Here is a 16,316-nt window from a genome sequence, read left to right as displayed (position 1 = left end):
CCGAACTGCAGTTAGCGGTCAGCTGAAGTGGCCTGCAGTACTGCACCCTAACCACTGTGCCACCTCGGCTCTTAAACGAACAGAGATTGTTCCTAAATAATTTCTTGACAGTTAGAACAATTAATCAGTGGAATAACTTGCCTCCAGATGTTGTAAATGCTCCAACACTGGAAGTGTTTAAGAAAAAACTTTAAATCTTCATTATTCTATTCCATTCCATTCCATTATTTCTTCATAATTCTATTCTATTCTATTCCATTCTATTCCATACCATTATTTCTTCATTATTCTGTTCTGTTCTGTTCTGTTCTATTCTGTTCTGTTCTGTTCTGTTCTACTCTACTCTACTCTACTCTACTCTACTCTACTCTACTCTACTCTACTCTACTCTATTCCTATTCCTATTCCTATTCCTATTCCTATTCCTATTCCTATTCCTATTCCTATTCCTATTCCTATTCCTATTCCTATTCCTATTCCTATTCCTATTCCTATTCCTATTCCTATTCCTATTCCTATTCTAATTTATGTCTGGAGAACACCTTGTTTCAAGGCCATTACCTGCAGAAGGACAGTTCATGGTACTTCAACTCTGCGAATATCTGGACCAATTTCTTTTTCATCCCTAGATAGTAGACATGTACTTGCAAGTAAAGTTTGCTACCAACAAAAGTTTCCCATTTGCCCATAGTAAGCTGCTTATCCTATTTCCCCTGCTCGAAGTCTCTGAGGAATCATTTTCTCTGATTATTGAGAGGAAAAAGGAGATATTTGTAGGTACAACTGTGGAGTAGCTGGTACATCCATCTTTTTTACCCCCAGGAGGAAGTGATGGAGAACATGCTGAAAAAGGGAGTCCTTGAAACATTTATCTCTGGTGCTGGGGGAATCTCAGCCTGGGAAATTGTCTTTGGCATTGCAGCTGCAGTGCTGGAAATTAAGGATCCTAGTTGTGTTGTGGCCCGCCAGTGGCCAGCAGAGCTGGCAGCAGAGTCGGCCAGTGAGGAGGTTGGGGAGGAACACGGGCCAGTCCTGGAGTCTGGGGAAGGCTCTGATGAGGGCTCTGTGTCGGAGGCAGAGAGAGGGCCAGGGCCATATGCCAGTTATCAGCTGCCTTCAGAGTCAGATAGCAGTGAGGCAGAGGAACAGCTGGAGCCTGTTCCCAGTGTGTGCATGTGCAGAGCTGCCAGAAGAAAAGAACAACTCAGAAATCAGTTGACTTGGGAGTAAAGTCATAGGTGGACGGTGATTAGCCCTTCCCATAGGAAATAAAAGAGGAGTGAAAGGGGAGTGGGATTTTGCAGGAAACAATTCGTTCATTCATTCATTCGTTCATTTCAGGAGTGTGAAGATCTGTCCATGAATCTCAGAGACTCTGTGCCCAGCCTTTCCTTGCACAGCACTGTGTTTGGAAAATATTTACATGGCAGCTTTCCAAACTAGATAAGGTCTGTGGTCATAAATACTCCTTTGAAAGACTGTTTACCAGGCCTTTGCTGAATGTGAATGAGACATTCATCTAATAAAAGGGGTTTTGTCTGCCTTGTGCTTTTTGGGGAAGCCTAGGTCAGAACAGATTGGTGTTGCAGCTTCTCCTTCAGAGCACTGTCCCAAAGCGTGACCCGTCAAAAGCGCGGACGACAAAAGCGCGATCGACAAATTGCGCCTTTGACGTCATCACAGCGCGACGAAAAAGATCGAAAAATTCAAATAAAAATTAATAAAAATTAAATTAAAGCAAGCCGATTCACATAAAGGTAAGGGTTAGGGTTAGGGTTAGGGTTAGGTTAAGGGTTAGGGTTAGCTTTAGAGCGTTAGCGTTAGCGTTAGGGTTAGGTTAAGGGTTAGCGTTAGGTTTTTCGTTACTTTAACGGTTAGGTTTAGGTTAGGTTTAGGGTTAGGTGAAGGGTTAGGTTTAGGGTTAGGTTTAGGGTTAGGTTTGGGGGGCTTAGGGTAAGGTTTTCGCTTTATTTTTACATTTTTCGAACTTTTTCGTCGCGCTGTGATGACATCACAGCGCGCTTTTGTCGAGCGCGATTTTGTCCTACGCACTTTTGTGGTGGAACCGTCCCAAAGATGCTTTTTCAAGAGGCAACCGGACTTTCTATGTTTTTCCTTGAAGGCATTTCGCTTCTCATCTGAGAAGCTTCTTCAGCTCTGACAGAATGGTGAGAATGGAATGGAAGGATTTATATTCCTTGCAGTCCTTAGCACTCTCTCTGGGAGTCCACAGGGAGGGTTATCTGTGCCCTCAAGGTCACCTGAGTAGTGAAAATGGGTGTGGAACTTTCAGACGTTGCTTTCAGCCATTCTGAGAATGTTAGAAGAGAAGATTTGTAGCTCAGAGTTGAATGCTGGGATCCTTGGTTCTCTCTGAGCTGGGTTGTTTTCTTGCAGATATTTCATTACCAAACTAGGTAACTCCATCAGTGTTAAAAGGGAGTGGGGTTGCACTCTGTTTATAAACTAGTCGCTTGCCTTGTCAGTTTACACATATAAACTGGGTGAAATCAGCCTTAACAGCAGTGACTGTGAGAGGGATCTTGGAGTCTTAGTGGATAACAGCTAAATATGAGCCAGCAGTGTGTGGCGGCAGCCAAAAAAGCCAATGCAATCCTAAGTTGCATTAACAGAGGGATACATCAAGATCAAGTGAGGCACTACCATTCTATAAAGCCGTAGTAAGACCACACCTAGAGTATTGCGGTTCCACCACAAAACCGCGTTCGACTAAACCGCGCTCGATGAACCGCGTAGCTGACGTCATCAACAGGGCGACAACAGCGCGGAGACAGAAGCACGCTTGTAAATGCTAAACCTAAAATTAACCCTAAACCTAAACCTAACCCCCTAAACCTAATCCTAAACCTAACCCTAAACCTAAACCTAACCTAACCCTAACCCTTAACCTAACCCTAAACCTAACCCTAACCCTAACCCTAACCCTAAACCTAACCCTAACCCTTAACCTAACCCTAACCCTAACCCTAACCCTAACCCTTAACCTAACCCTAACCCTAACTCTAACCCTAACCCTAACCCTTAACCTAACCCTAAACCTAACCCTAACCCTTAACCTAACCCTAACCCTAACCCTAACCCTAACCCTAACCCTAACCCTAACCCTAACCCTAACCCTAACCCTAACCCTAACCCTAACCCTAACCCTAACCCTAACCCTAACCCTAACCCTAACCCTAACCCTTAACCTAACCCTAAACCTACCCTAACCCTAACCCTTAACCTAACCCTAAACCTAACCCTAAACCTAACCCTAAACCTAACCCTTACCTTAAGTTGAATCGGCTTGCTTTCAAAGCGCTATTTAAAGCACCCTTCTTTCTCCACGCTCGCTGTTGTCGTCCTGTGATGACGTCAGCGACGCGGTTTAACGGGCGCGGCTTAGTCAAGCGGTTTTGTTGTGCCACGGAGTATTGCATCCGTTTTGGTCAACACACTATAAAAAGATGTTGAGACTCTAGAAAGTGTGCAGAGAAGAGCAACTGAGATAATTAGGGGACGGAGGATAAAACATATGATGAATGGTTGCAGGAATTGGGCATGGCTAGTCTAGTGAAGAAAAGGACCAGGGAGACATGATAGCAGCCTTCCTGTCAGGCCTGCAGCTTTCTTTTGGATATTTGGCCTCCACACTTTCTATTATCTACTATGCCTTTTCTATTGTGGGAAAATGGAGGAGTTACTTACTGTATAGCAAAACAAAATTCTTTCTAAAAAGGCCAAGGTCATCCTTGTCTCTGCACCTGACCAGAACTGGATGGGTGAACTGCCAGCATGGCAGTAGGAGATTGGACCACGTGATGGACTTGTGGGTGTGGGGGCAAGATCTTGAACTTTCATCTGGGTGGGGAAAACCTGGAAGCTTTCAGATTTGATTTTCCCAGATGTGCCAACATGGCTCTCTCGATAAATTGGAACTTTGAGCAATACTTTGCCTCGGACTCTGATTTACTTTTGGATGCTATTTGGAACCCTGACACTTCCAATATTTGAGGGGCTGCCACAGAGAGGAGGGGGTCAAACCTATTCTCCAAAGCACCTGAAGGCCAGACAACGAATAATGGATGGAAACTGAACAAGGAGAGATTCAACCTGGAAATAAGGAGAAATTTCTGACAGTGAGAGCAATCAACCAATGGAAGAGGAGATGCCTTCGGAAGTTGTGGGAACTTCATCACTGGAGACTTTCAAGAAGAGACTGGACTGCCATTGGTCAAGAAATGGTATAGGGTCTTCTGCTTGAGCGGGAGGTTGGACTAGATGACCTATAAGGTCCCTTCCAACCCTGTTAATCTGTCTTGGTGGGAATGTTCCGGTTATTCCTTGATCAGGGTGAGAGCCAAGTATATAAGCAGAAAGCAAAGCCCACTCCCTTCTGGCAATGATGATGTTATCTAGTTTGGTAATGAAATGCCTGGAAGAAAACCACCATCTCAGAGAGCACCAAGGACCCCATAAAATAATCTAGACCAGTCTTTCCTCTGTAAAAAGTTAAATAAAAAGATGGAACTGGACACTTTCCATCAGTTTAGAATATAGGTCAGTTTTTCCTCTAATGTAATGCAAAATTAAGTTCAACGGTGCAAACTGGACACTTTCCATCAGATGAAAGTTTTAGCCTGGCTATCATCATCATCTTTTAATGACCCCATAGTCCCTTGCGGGTCGGAGTCTGGGCAACTGAATGGAGCTGAGTGTTTACTGGCCAGATGCCCTTCCTGTTGCCAATGTGGAGTTATATTCAGCATATAATTTCAATGTGCCCAGAGAGAGAAATATCTGCCTCTACCTAGGATCGAACTCACAGCCTCATGATTGTGAGGCGAGAGCGCCACCCCTAGGCCACCACACCACTTTAAAATTTTAACCTGGCTCTGGCAAGTTAAACAACTCTGAACTATAGTCCATTTCACTGTCAATCCTAAACGCTTGATAATTCAGTAACTGCAAAGCCTCTTTATACATAGTTCAACATCACACCTTTGAATCTATTCTCTCTTCCTAGCACCATACTACTAGGATTATAAAAAATAAACCAAGACCAAAACAGGACCATAATAAAGGTGAGATAGAAATAAATAATGAAGAAATAAAAAATAGGACCTTATAGAGGTGGGATGAAAACAAACAAACAATCTATCTATCTATCTATCTATCTATCTATCTATCTATCTATCTATCTATCTATCTATCTATCTATCTATCATCTATCTATCTATCTATCATCTCTATCCTGTTTCTGTCTGTCTGTCTCTCATCTCTATCCTGTGTCTGTCTGTACCTACCTACCTACATCCATCCATCCATCCATCCATCCATCCATCCATCCTCTCTATCTATCTATCTATCTATCTATCTATCTATCTATCTATCTATCTATCTATCTATCTATCTATCTATCTATCTATCTATCTATCTATCTATCTATCTATCTACCTACCTACCTACCTACCTACCTACCTACCTATCTATCTATCTATCTATCTATCTATCTATCTATCTATCTATCTATCTATCTATCTATCTATCTATCTATCTATCTATTTTTCTATCATCTATCTATCATCTATTTATCTATTTATATCTGTGTCTATTTATCTATCTATCATCTATCTAGCTATCTCTATCATCTGTCTGTCTGTTGTCTGTCTGCTCTGTCTGTCTATCTATCTATCTATCTATCTATCTATCTATCATCTATCTATCTATCTATCTATCTATCTATCTATCAGTGTGTGTGTGTGTGCGCTCGTGCGTGAGTGTGTTCCAGCATAACTCTCGAATGCCTCAAGCAATTTCAACCAAATTTGGTCCACAGATTACTTACTCTCTGGAAACAAATATTGTGGATCCCACGGGGCGTTTCTGTTAGAATACAGACCTTTGTGTCTTAAAATGGCTTCTACTGTACAGGGCTGTGGAGTTGCCATGCTAACGGCTTCACAGTACTCCACAAGGGTTTCCCTCTGGTAAGGGAGAAAATCTAACATTAGAAATTGTAGTGATGTTCATGGAAGGAGGATTGGGATAAATAAATACCCAGGCAGCTCCAGATTATCAGCTAGGGAAGAAATTAAAAATGAAGAATGCTGGGACAAAACACCGATTAAAGTCCCTTCTGCCATTTTGCCCATCCAACGTATAGAAGCTGACGTCCATCCTTTATGAAACATCTTACTGGAGAGTACAGTAAATTGAATCTCACTTTATATTTAGCAAACAGCACTCTTGGTACCTTTTATCCGCTGCTTTTTCATGTGCAGTAGAGGTGAACCGAAACAATATTTCCTTCGTCAGTTGATGAAAAAGGATTTTGCACCCAGCAGGTTGGCACTTGTTAGTTGTGCTGAGATTGTAAGGAAAAACTGGGCTGTGTGTTGTAATTCTGGAATCTCTGGGATTCTCAGTTTGAAGAGGGGTAGGGTGTTGTTGTTGTAGTTTTTGTACCACCTAAATTTAACTTTTGCAGATTTTCAAATATGTGCCACTGGATTAGTTCATGCAACTGCAAGGTTATTTCCAGCAAACTATTCATTTCAGCTTTGGATTTGAAGCAAAAATCGCTTGATCAAATGAAAGTGCATCACAATGAGCCAGAAGTAAAACTAGGGCAGATAGAAGGGAAGGGAAGAGGAGGGGAGAAGAGAATGGAGGAATGAAGAACAGAATAGAATAGAATAGAATAGAATAGAATAGATAGAGAAGAGAAGAGAAGAGAAGAGAAGAAAGAGGAGAATCATTTATTGGCTAAAACTCCTCAGCCTCCATAAAACCACATGTGAACCACAATTTTCTTTCAGAGTCATAAAATAATGTGGTCTTGTTCCTGATTCAGGAAAAAAAAACATAACTTCTACTCTTATCCTAAACTGTGATTTATTATAACCTTTTTACTGACTCAACCACAACTGGAATAGAATGGAGTGGAGTGGAATGGAATGGAATGGAATGGAATAGCATAGCATAGCATAGCATAGCATGGCATAACACGGCATGGCATGGCATGGCATGCATAGCATAGCATAGCATAGCATAGCATAGCATAGCATAGCATAGCATAGCATAGCATAGCAATAGATAGAATAGAATAGAATAGAATAGAATAGAATAGAATAGAATTCTTTATTGGCCAAGTTGGACACACAGGAATTTTTCTTTGGTGCTATATTCTCAGTGTACATAAAGAAAACTAAAATAGAATACATTCATCAAGAATCATAAGATACAACACTTAATGTTAGTCATAGGTTACTAATAAGCAATCAAATCATACTAGGAAACAAATAAAGCAATATAAATTGTAAAGATACAAGCAACATGGTTATAGTCGTAAGTGGAAAGAGATAGGCACTAGGAAGGATGAGAAGAAGATTAGTAATACAGTCTTAGTAAATATTTGACAGTGTTGTAGGAATTAGTTGTTTAACAGAATGATGGCATTCCGGGAAACACTGTCCTGGTGTCTTGTTGTTCTGGTGTGCAATTCTATAGCATCATTTGGAGGGTACACATTGAAACAATTTATGTCCAGGATGTGAGGGGTCTGTAGATATTTCCCAGAATAGCAATAGCACTTAGACTTATATATTGCTTTACAGTACTTTAGAGCCCTCTCTAAGTGGTTTACAGAGTCAGCCTATTGCCCCCAACAATCGGGGTCCACATTTTACCCACCTCGAAAGGATGGAAGGCTGAGTCACCTCGAGCCTGCTGAGATTTGATCTGCCAAATTGCAGGCTGCCAGCAGTCAGCAGAAGGAGCCTGCAGTACTGCACTCTAACCACTGAGCCACCGCGGCTCTTTGTGGTAGATCTTGTTGATAAATGGGCTGTGTTTTTTTTAAGGCTAGGCTCCCTGGCTTAAATCAATGGAGTTGGCTGTGATTGCAGCCTGTGATTTTAAAGTCAAAGTGATTTTAACAGTCTGCACTAAACTGGTGCTAGATAATCAATGGAATTCAAGAGAGCTTGGATTTAGACTGCTGGTGGGAACACAAAAACTCCAGGCTGATTTCTCTCTTAATTCCACCCTTTCAAGGCTAGCTCTCTCTTGCTTAAATAATGGAGCTCTCTGTGACTGCAGCCTGTGATTTTAAAATTCTGGAGATTCTGTATAAAGGCAAGTGCACACGATTTGAGTTTGAATGCAAGCTTTTTCCAGGAAAGCCAAAAATAAAACAATTCAGCCTGCTTAGAAAAGGAGTGTACTGAGCCAGCCTTAGCAGAAGCATGAAAAATTCCTCATTATTTTCCTCTTGTGAATTCATGGCATTCACCCACCAAAAAGTCCAGGCAAGAATCCTGCAAGCACTTAATGACAGCAACAGACTTTATCAGTTCCTTGTGATAATTGCAAGGCTGTGAGTTCTCACCTGAAAGGGTGCAAATTAAGTTTTGGCAAGCAGTCTCAGAGGCACGAAACATGATGAGCCAAATCTTCAGAAATACGAACTGTTGTCTCCTATGGCAACCACTTCCCTTTCCTCCTATTTATTCCCCAGCCAAGGAGGGCCCATTCAGCATCCACGTGTGCTTTGCTTCCTGAGTCAACTCCTTGTCCTCTGTTGTTCTCCTCTCCTAACTGCTCTGCACATACAGCAGTAGTGGGTTACGACTAGTACACCCTGGTACGGGCATTCCAGTGCCTGCCGGGAGCACCGGGTACCGTTCTGGTATGGTGCTCTGGAGGGCCCGCCGGATGCCTGCCCTCTGTCTTTACCTATATTTGAGCTCTTTGGGGCTTCCGCGCAGATGCACGGAGCGTATGGCGTCTGCACGACGCTCCACTGAGCAGCTGGAGTGCCGCAGAAATGTTGCAGAGTGTCGCAGATGGTAAGTACGCATGCGAGCGCTGTGCATGTCTGCACATGTGCTGCACATGTTCATGTGGTGGATACAGGGACTCACTGCATGGTACCAGTTGCAATGGGATCTGGAACCCACTACTGATGTCCGTGCATCTAGAACAGGCCCCAGCTGTTCCTCCTCCTCACTTATATCAGCCTCCAAAGGCAGCTGCCTCTCGGTGGCTGGGAAATGCCAGATGGCCCAGGCTCTATCTCTGTGCCCGACTCTGAGCATGCACCAGAGCCTTCCCCAGACTCCAGAAGGGGCCCAAGTTCCTCCCCAACCTCCTCATCATCCAAGTATGCCTCCAGCTCCGCTGGCACTGGGGCCACATACGAGCTTGAAAGCACTATGAAGTGGTATATAAGTCGAAGTGTCTTAAGAATATAATCTAACGGTTGGGTTGGCAAATTATATAAATCATGTAACAATGTTGTACCTGTTTCTTTAAAGCATACTGTAAAATGTGATTGGTTGCTGTTTTCCTCAATCGGCCATAAGATGGAGCCAGAACGACTGTTAGCTCTCTGTTTGTTAGATGCTGGGCTGATCTGATCTGAGTGTTTTTGAAAGCTGGCTATTAGAAAGTGCCTTGAGCTATTGTAGGTTTTGCATCCCTAACCCTAACCCTAGCAAACTTTGAGTTCTGAACTGATTATATGATACTGGACTATGTTATTTGGATTATCCCTTAACTGAAAGAAATTGATGACTGACTGTCTTATCCATGTATGACTTGGACTGTTTGATGGACTCTGATACCTCTATTTCCACGAAAGTAAAAGCCTATTTAAACTGCAGTGTCTCTGTATGCTGGTTTGTGTGTTCTCCAACACAACTCTCACAACGCTTCTCTGAACGCACTCGCTGACCCAACAGGGAGCTTACCTAACAAAGTGCTCTTGCTATTTCCTTAAAGAAGACTGAGTTTTCATCGTATTGGTTGACGTGAAGGTCTTCCTATAAAAACATGGTCATGATTCAACCGAAACTGTTATCAGAGAGAAGGATTGGAGGAGACATGATAACTGTCTTCCCGTACTTGAGAGGCTGTCACAGAGAAAAGGGAATTGAGTTATTTTCCAAAGCACCAGAGGGCAGAACGAAAGTAATGGATGGAAGCTTGTTAAAGAGAGGCTCAACTCAGAAGTAAAAAAAATTTAACAGTAAAAGCAATTAGTCAATGGAATAGCTTGCTGCCTGGAGTTGTGGGTGTTCCATCACTGGATATTTTCAAAAATAAACCAGACACAATTTTACCAGCATGATATAAGGTCCTCGAGCAGGAGGTTAGACTGGAAGACCTCTGAGGTTCCTTCCAGACCTATAATTCTATCTTCTATGTTCCTGAGAATGGGGCACTATTATTGGGAAACAGAACGGAATGTCAGAATAACTGGGTTTGGAAGGGACTTTAGAGGTCTTCTAGTCCAACCCTCTGCTCAAATAGGACCCCCAGACAAATGGTCATCCAATCTCCTCTTAAAACCTCAAGGGATGGAGCACCCACAACCTCTGGAGTCAAGAAGTTCCACTGATTAATTGTTTTAACTCTCAGGAAATTTCTCCTTAGTTCTAGGTTGCTTCCCTCCTTGATTAGTTTCTACCCATTGCTTTTTGTCTTGCCTTCAGATGCTTTGGAGGCCTACTCTTCTTTCTGGTAGCCCTTAAAGATAAAGGTTTCCCTTGCACATATGTGGTAGTCATTACCGATTCTAGGGGGCGCTGCTCATCTCCGTTTTAAAGCCGAAGAGCCAGCACTGTCCAAAGACGTCTCCGTGGTCATGTGGCCGGCATGACTAAATGCCGAAGGTGCACAGAACTCTGTTCCCTTCCCACCAAAGGGGGTTCCTGTTTTTCTACTTGCATTTTTACATGCTTTCGAATTGCTAAGTTGGCAGAAGCTGGGACAAGTAACGGGAGCTCACTCTGTTATGCGGTGCTAGGGATTTGAACCGCCGAACTGCCGATCTTTCTGATCACAAGCTCAGCGTCTTAGCCACTGAGCTACTGCATCCCTTAGATATTAGACAGCCCTTTAGATATTAGAATACTGCTATGTCTCTAGGTACGCTAACCAGTAAAGCATATTTCTCCAATAGGTAACTGTTCTGACTCCCCTCCGTATGGTGAGTCACGCTGACACAAGATTACTCTCTTCTTATATACTCTCTTGGGAGGAGCCTAATCACAACCACTTGGCCCCAATTATCTTCTGTATCTCCATAGTTGCTGTTGGCGCTTATCTGCCCGTCTTTGCCTGGCGTCCGGGACCACCTCCCTTAGTTCCTCCCCACTGCTCCAGGGCCTGACATCAGGGACAAACTCCTTTAGCTTTCACCACTGCTCCATGCCTCAGGCGCCTCCTGGTGGCCAACCAGCCTCTCTGTTCCCTGCTCAGAGTCTGAACCCTGTCCAGGGTCCTCCACATCTTCCCGAGCCGACTCATAGGATCCCTCGCTATCGGAGTCTGTTTGCAGCTCCAACGGCTCCTGCTGGGCCACAACAGGTAACCTCCAGATAATTCAGACAACTGCCAAAATGTCTTTCCAGTGAAATCAAGATAGTGATACTCTCCCCAGAGCTTCACATCAGCTCTTCTGAGCATATTTTTCTTCTGTTGAAGATGTTCACCTTGAGCACTTGCCAGAGCAGAAAGATGTGGTATAAATCAAATCAATAAATAAATGTTGGATATTAAACTTGACACCTTCGGCAAGTTAAGCATCTACTTGACCACTGAGCTATGGCCACTCCCTTGGCCTCATTTAAAAAATCCTATGCTTCATATTAAGGGATGTGGTGGCTCAGTGGCTAAGACGCTGAGCTTGTCGATCAGAAAGGTCGGCACTTTGGCAGTTCGAATCCCTAGCACCACGTAACGGAGTAAACTCCCGTTACTTGTCCCAGCTTCCACCAACCTAGCAGTTCGAAAGCACATAAACAGTAGAAAAATAGGGACCACCTTTGGTGGGAAAGAAACAGCATTCCATGTGCCTTCGGTGTTTAGTCACACCGGCTACATGACCATGGAGTCATCTTAGTGCTGTCTCTTTGGCTTTGAAACAGAGATGAGCACTGTCCCCTAGAGTCGGGAACGACTACCACATATGTGCTAGGGGAACCTTTATCTTTATGCTTCATATTATAAAGCTATTCAGAAAAGAATTTCCCTGACCATCTCACAATTGCTTAATTGTGAACTTACACCACCGTGTCATTCTACAAAGGGTTTTTCAAGAGCAGCCTAAAGTTACATTAGACCTTTTAATGATGGAGCCCTGCCAATACATATCTCTCAGAAGGATTGAACAAGGTTTAGGAAATAATTTGGGAAATGTGCTTTTGACAGGTAGGACTGTGAATTTATTATCTGTCTGCTGCTCTTTAAAGTAGCCATTTTTCTTCCCAGGATTGCAAGGAGGCTTTCTGTAGTTGGTCTCAGAAGATGCAGATGTTTTCAAAAGTTACAGAGAAGAACTATGCTCATACTACCCTGTTTCTGGTTTTGATTATATGCTTTCACACACACAGTTGCTACGGAAATTAGCAGTTTACTCAACTTCAAGGAGATAATAGCAGACAAGGAATGTAAACCAAAACAGTCTCAGGAAGAGGCTTGTGAGAATTGTTTGATTTACGTTTAATAGAGGAACATGCAGAACAATAGTCAAAATTCAGTCCAGAATTCCATGATCCATATCAGGATTTCCAGCTAGTCCAAAGGTCAGAATTTCACGAGCAGAATCTTCACAAACATTGTGCAAGAGCCAAAGGTCGGAATGTTGATTCTGATAGGAATCATGGGTTAAATCAGGTTTCAGCCAACCACCTTTAATCAAAGGATTTACTCCCTTGCTTGGCAAGAAGTCTTAGAGAACGTTCTGCTCTTCCCCTCAACTCCCTGGGTCCAGAGGCTGGGAGGCCTGCAGTCACCATTATATAACTGTTCCAGATGTTCAGATGGTTCTTGTATTTGACCAACCTTAGGTAATCCTTGGCTTTGTGTCACCAAAGGATGACATTCCATAGGTTCTGCTGGAACAGTGGATGGAAAGGTGGAGAAATGGACAGACAAACAGACAGACAGACAGACAGACAGATAGACAGATGTTAGGTTGTCTATTGATAGAGATAGATGAAATAATATAGATCAGGGGTAGTCAACCTATTTATACCTACCGCCCACTTTTGTATCTCTGTTAGTAGTAAAAATTTCTAACCGCCCACTGGTTCCACAGTAATGGTGATTTATAAAGTACGGAAGCAACTTTACTTTATAAAATTTATAAAGCAGACTTACAGCAAACCTCTACCGCCCCCATGAAAGCTGGAACACCCACTAGTGGGCAGTAGGGCCAGGTTGACGACCACTGATATGAGATAGATAGATCAAGAGACAGATGAGAGATGAGACAGAGATGATATGATATAAATGATAAATGGATGATAGATATAGGTGTGTGTGTGTGTGTGTGTGTAAGTGTAAGAGAGAGAGAGAATACCAAATGCTCTCCATATGGGGCCCTGTCTTCATCTAGTATAAAGTAGAATACTGTAAGACCACAGCTAGAATACTGCATCCAGTTTTGGTCACCACACCATAAAGAAGATTTGAGTATGGGTATGGCTGGGTATGGCTAGTCTAGTGAAGAGAAGGATCAGGGATGACATGATAGCAGTCTTCCAATATCTCAGGGGCTGTCACAAAGAAGAGACAGTCAGGCTATTCTCCAAAGCACCCGAAGTCTAGACAAGGAATACAGTGGGACTTCAGGTTCCAAACGGCTCAGACCACAAACAATTTGGGTGCCAACTGAAAAATCCACTAAATGTTTCACTCATGTCGCAAATACATCCTTGGGTGCCGAATAAACACAGTTGTGGCGATTTTCCCTACTGCAGTTATTTCCCCTTCTGCACCATATTTTTTTGGTGTGCACACATGCGCAGTCAGTCTTGCTTCTGGTCATGACCAAATTGGATGCCAACTGAAGTCCTGGAATGGATTACAGTCAGCCACTGAAGTCCCACTCTAATGGATAGAAACTGAACAAGGAGAGGTTCAACCTAGAACAGTGTTTCTCAACCTTGTCAACTTGAAGATGTCTGGACTTCAACCCCCAGAATTCCCAGCCAGCATTCGCTAGCTGGGGAATTCTGGGGGTTGAAGTCCAGACATCTTCAAGTTGACAAGGTTGAGAAACACTGATCTAGAAATAAGAAATAATCTGACAGTGCCATCAACCCATGGAATAGAAGTTGCCTTCAGAAGTTGTGGGAGCTTCATCACTGGAGGCTTTCAAGAAGAGATTGGACCGTCATTTGTTAGAAATGGTGTAGGGTCTCCTGTTTGGACTGTGGGGACTAGAATTGGACTAGATGACTTACAAGATCCCTTCCAACTCTGTTAATCTGTAATGTTGCTGAACCAGAGGAAGTTGCATGTTTCTCACCTAAGCTGCTTGCTTGTGTTTCAGTCCATCCTGAAGAACAATTCCGCATTTGCTTCTGGCTAGGGAAGGGAAAGGGTTGGGTCCTACACGTGACCCGACAATTGTGCGATAGACATATGTGCGCCGGCAAAAGAGCGCCGATTAAAACACGACGTCAGAATCGTGCCGACAAATTCGCTACGATAAAATCGTGACTACCAAAGCGCGATGACAAGCACAAAATCGAAAAAATTACTGTTAGAGTTACGGTTAGGGTTAGGGTTAGGGTTAGGGTTAGGGTTACTCACTGGCACAATTTTGTCATCGCGCATTTGTAGTCACGCTGTTGTCAAAAATAATTAGCGATTTTGACGGCGCTCATTTGTCCGTCGCGGTTTTGTCGGCACGCATATGTCTATCACGCATTTGTCGGTGAACCGGTTCTACAAACCATGCCATGAAATGCCTTGGACTTGTCTCTGTTAGCCAAGATTGATCAGAGCAGGAAACAGACTTAACAAAACTAGCAGTTTTCTAAGGTAGGTTCAGAGATGGTATTCAGCCGGTTCGGACTGGTTCGGGTGAAGCAGTAGTGATGACCAGCGGGTCCTCTCACCCGGCCCGGCTTTATGCCACTCTATTTATCCCCATTTTCTAAGCCATGTGCATACATGCAGGTCACGCGTGTGAGCAACGTGTATGTACGGAAGGCCATACCCATGCACAGAAGGCACCCGTGACAAACCTGTATTGGTTTGGCAGCCTGGGTCACGGGAACCGGCAATGACCCAGGCCTGCCACGTCTCCAAACTGGTTCTCCTGGCAGTGCCAAAGGTGCCGCCATTTTGGTTTTTGCTCAATTTTTATTGCGCTGTACATGCACGTACAGCGCGCCCACAAGCGAACCCCTGGTAGGATCTTATAAAGGATCTCAGAAGTCTGATTGCATTTTCCCTCCCTCTCTCTTCCATCCCGTTGAGCCAGGGTAGAGCGCCAATCTCAATCTCTTTCTCACACTTTCCCTATTTCCCGGGCTTAAAACCTGCTGTAATTGTCTCTGAATCATTCCTCCTGAGTCCAAGGTCATCTCTGTGGCTCCCTATTAAGTATCCGTGTTTGGGTTAGTCCCTTTCAATGCTCGCTCTCCCTTTCTGCTTTTTTTTTAAATTAACATTTTCTCCCTTCCCGGTAAGAATGAAAACATGACTTCTATTTCATCCTTTTAAAAGTATACTTGGCCTCTCCCTAAGGGAGTTTTGCAGGGACTGTGCCATCAATTTTCCTGCAAGAGGCACCGTAGTCCTTGTATGGTGTTCTTGGCAGCAGGACAGAAAAGCACTTTTAACTATTGTAACTGAGGCTGAATCACAGAGAAGAGGATTTTTCATGAATATTTCTCAGCGGACACGTGTGGCTTGCAAAAAAAAACCCAAAACGCTAAACAGGGTTGGATGAGGCTAGCGGTTGGATGGGAGATACCAAAGATGGTATTCAGCCAGTTCGGATCAGTTTTCCCGAACCGATAGTGGAAATCGTGGGTGGGCCTGCCCACTTGCCCCATGTATGCCGTCCTACTTAGCCACATTTTCAAGCTGTGTGCATGCACGCAAGCCATGTGCCCAATCAAAGCGCATGCCCAGAAGGCCAAGCACATGTCTGGACAGGGCTCAGGTGAACGAAGCAACCGCACAATCACACCTGCTCACATTTATAGTAGTGTTCCTAAACAAGCCCATGGTCAGGTAGTTCTTGACTATCAATCAATCAATCAATCAATCAGAATAGAGCTGGAAGGGACCTTGGAGGTCCTCTAGTCCTACCCCTGTTCAAGCAGGAGATCCTATACCATTTTAATTGGTTATCCAATCTCTTCTTTAAAACTTCCAGGGTTGGAGCCCCCACAACCTCTGGAGGCAAGTCGTTCCGCTGGTTAATGGTCCTCACTGTTAGGAAATCTCTCCTTAATTCCAGGTTTCTTCACTCCTTGATTAGTTTCCACCCATTGCTTCTTGTT

This window comes from Thamnophis elegans, chromosome 5 (assembly GCF_009769535.1).
Source record: "Thamnophis elegans isolate rThaEle1 chromosome 5, rThaEle1.pri, whole genome shotgun sequence".
NCBI lineage: Eukaryota > Metazoa > Chordata > Lepidosauria > Squamata > Colubridae > Thamnophis > Thamnophis elegans.
Note: the sequence above shows the minus strand (reverse complement) of the source record.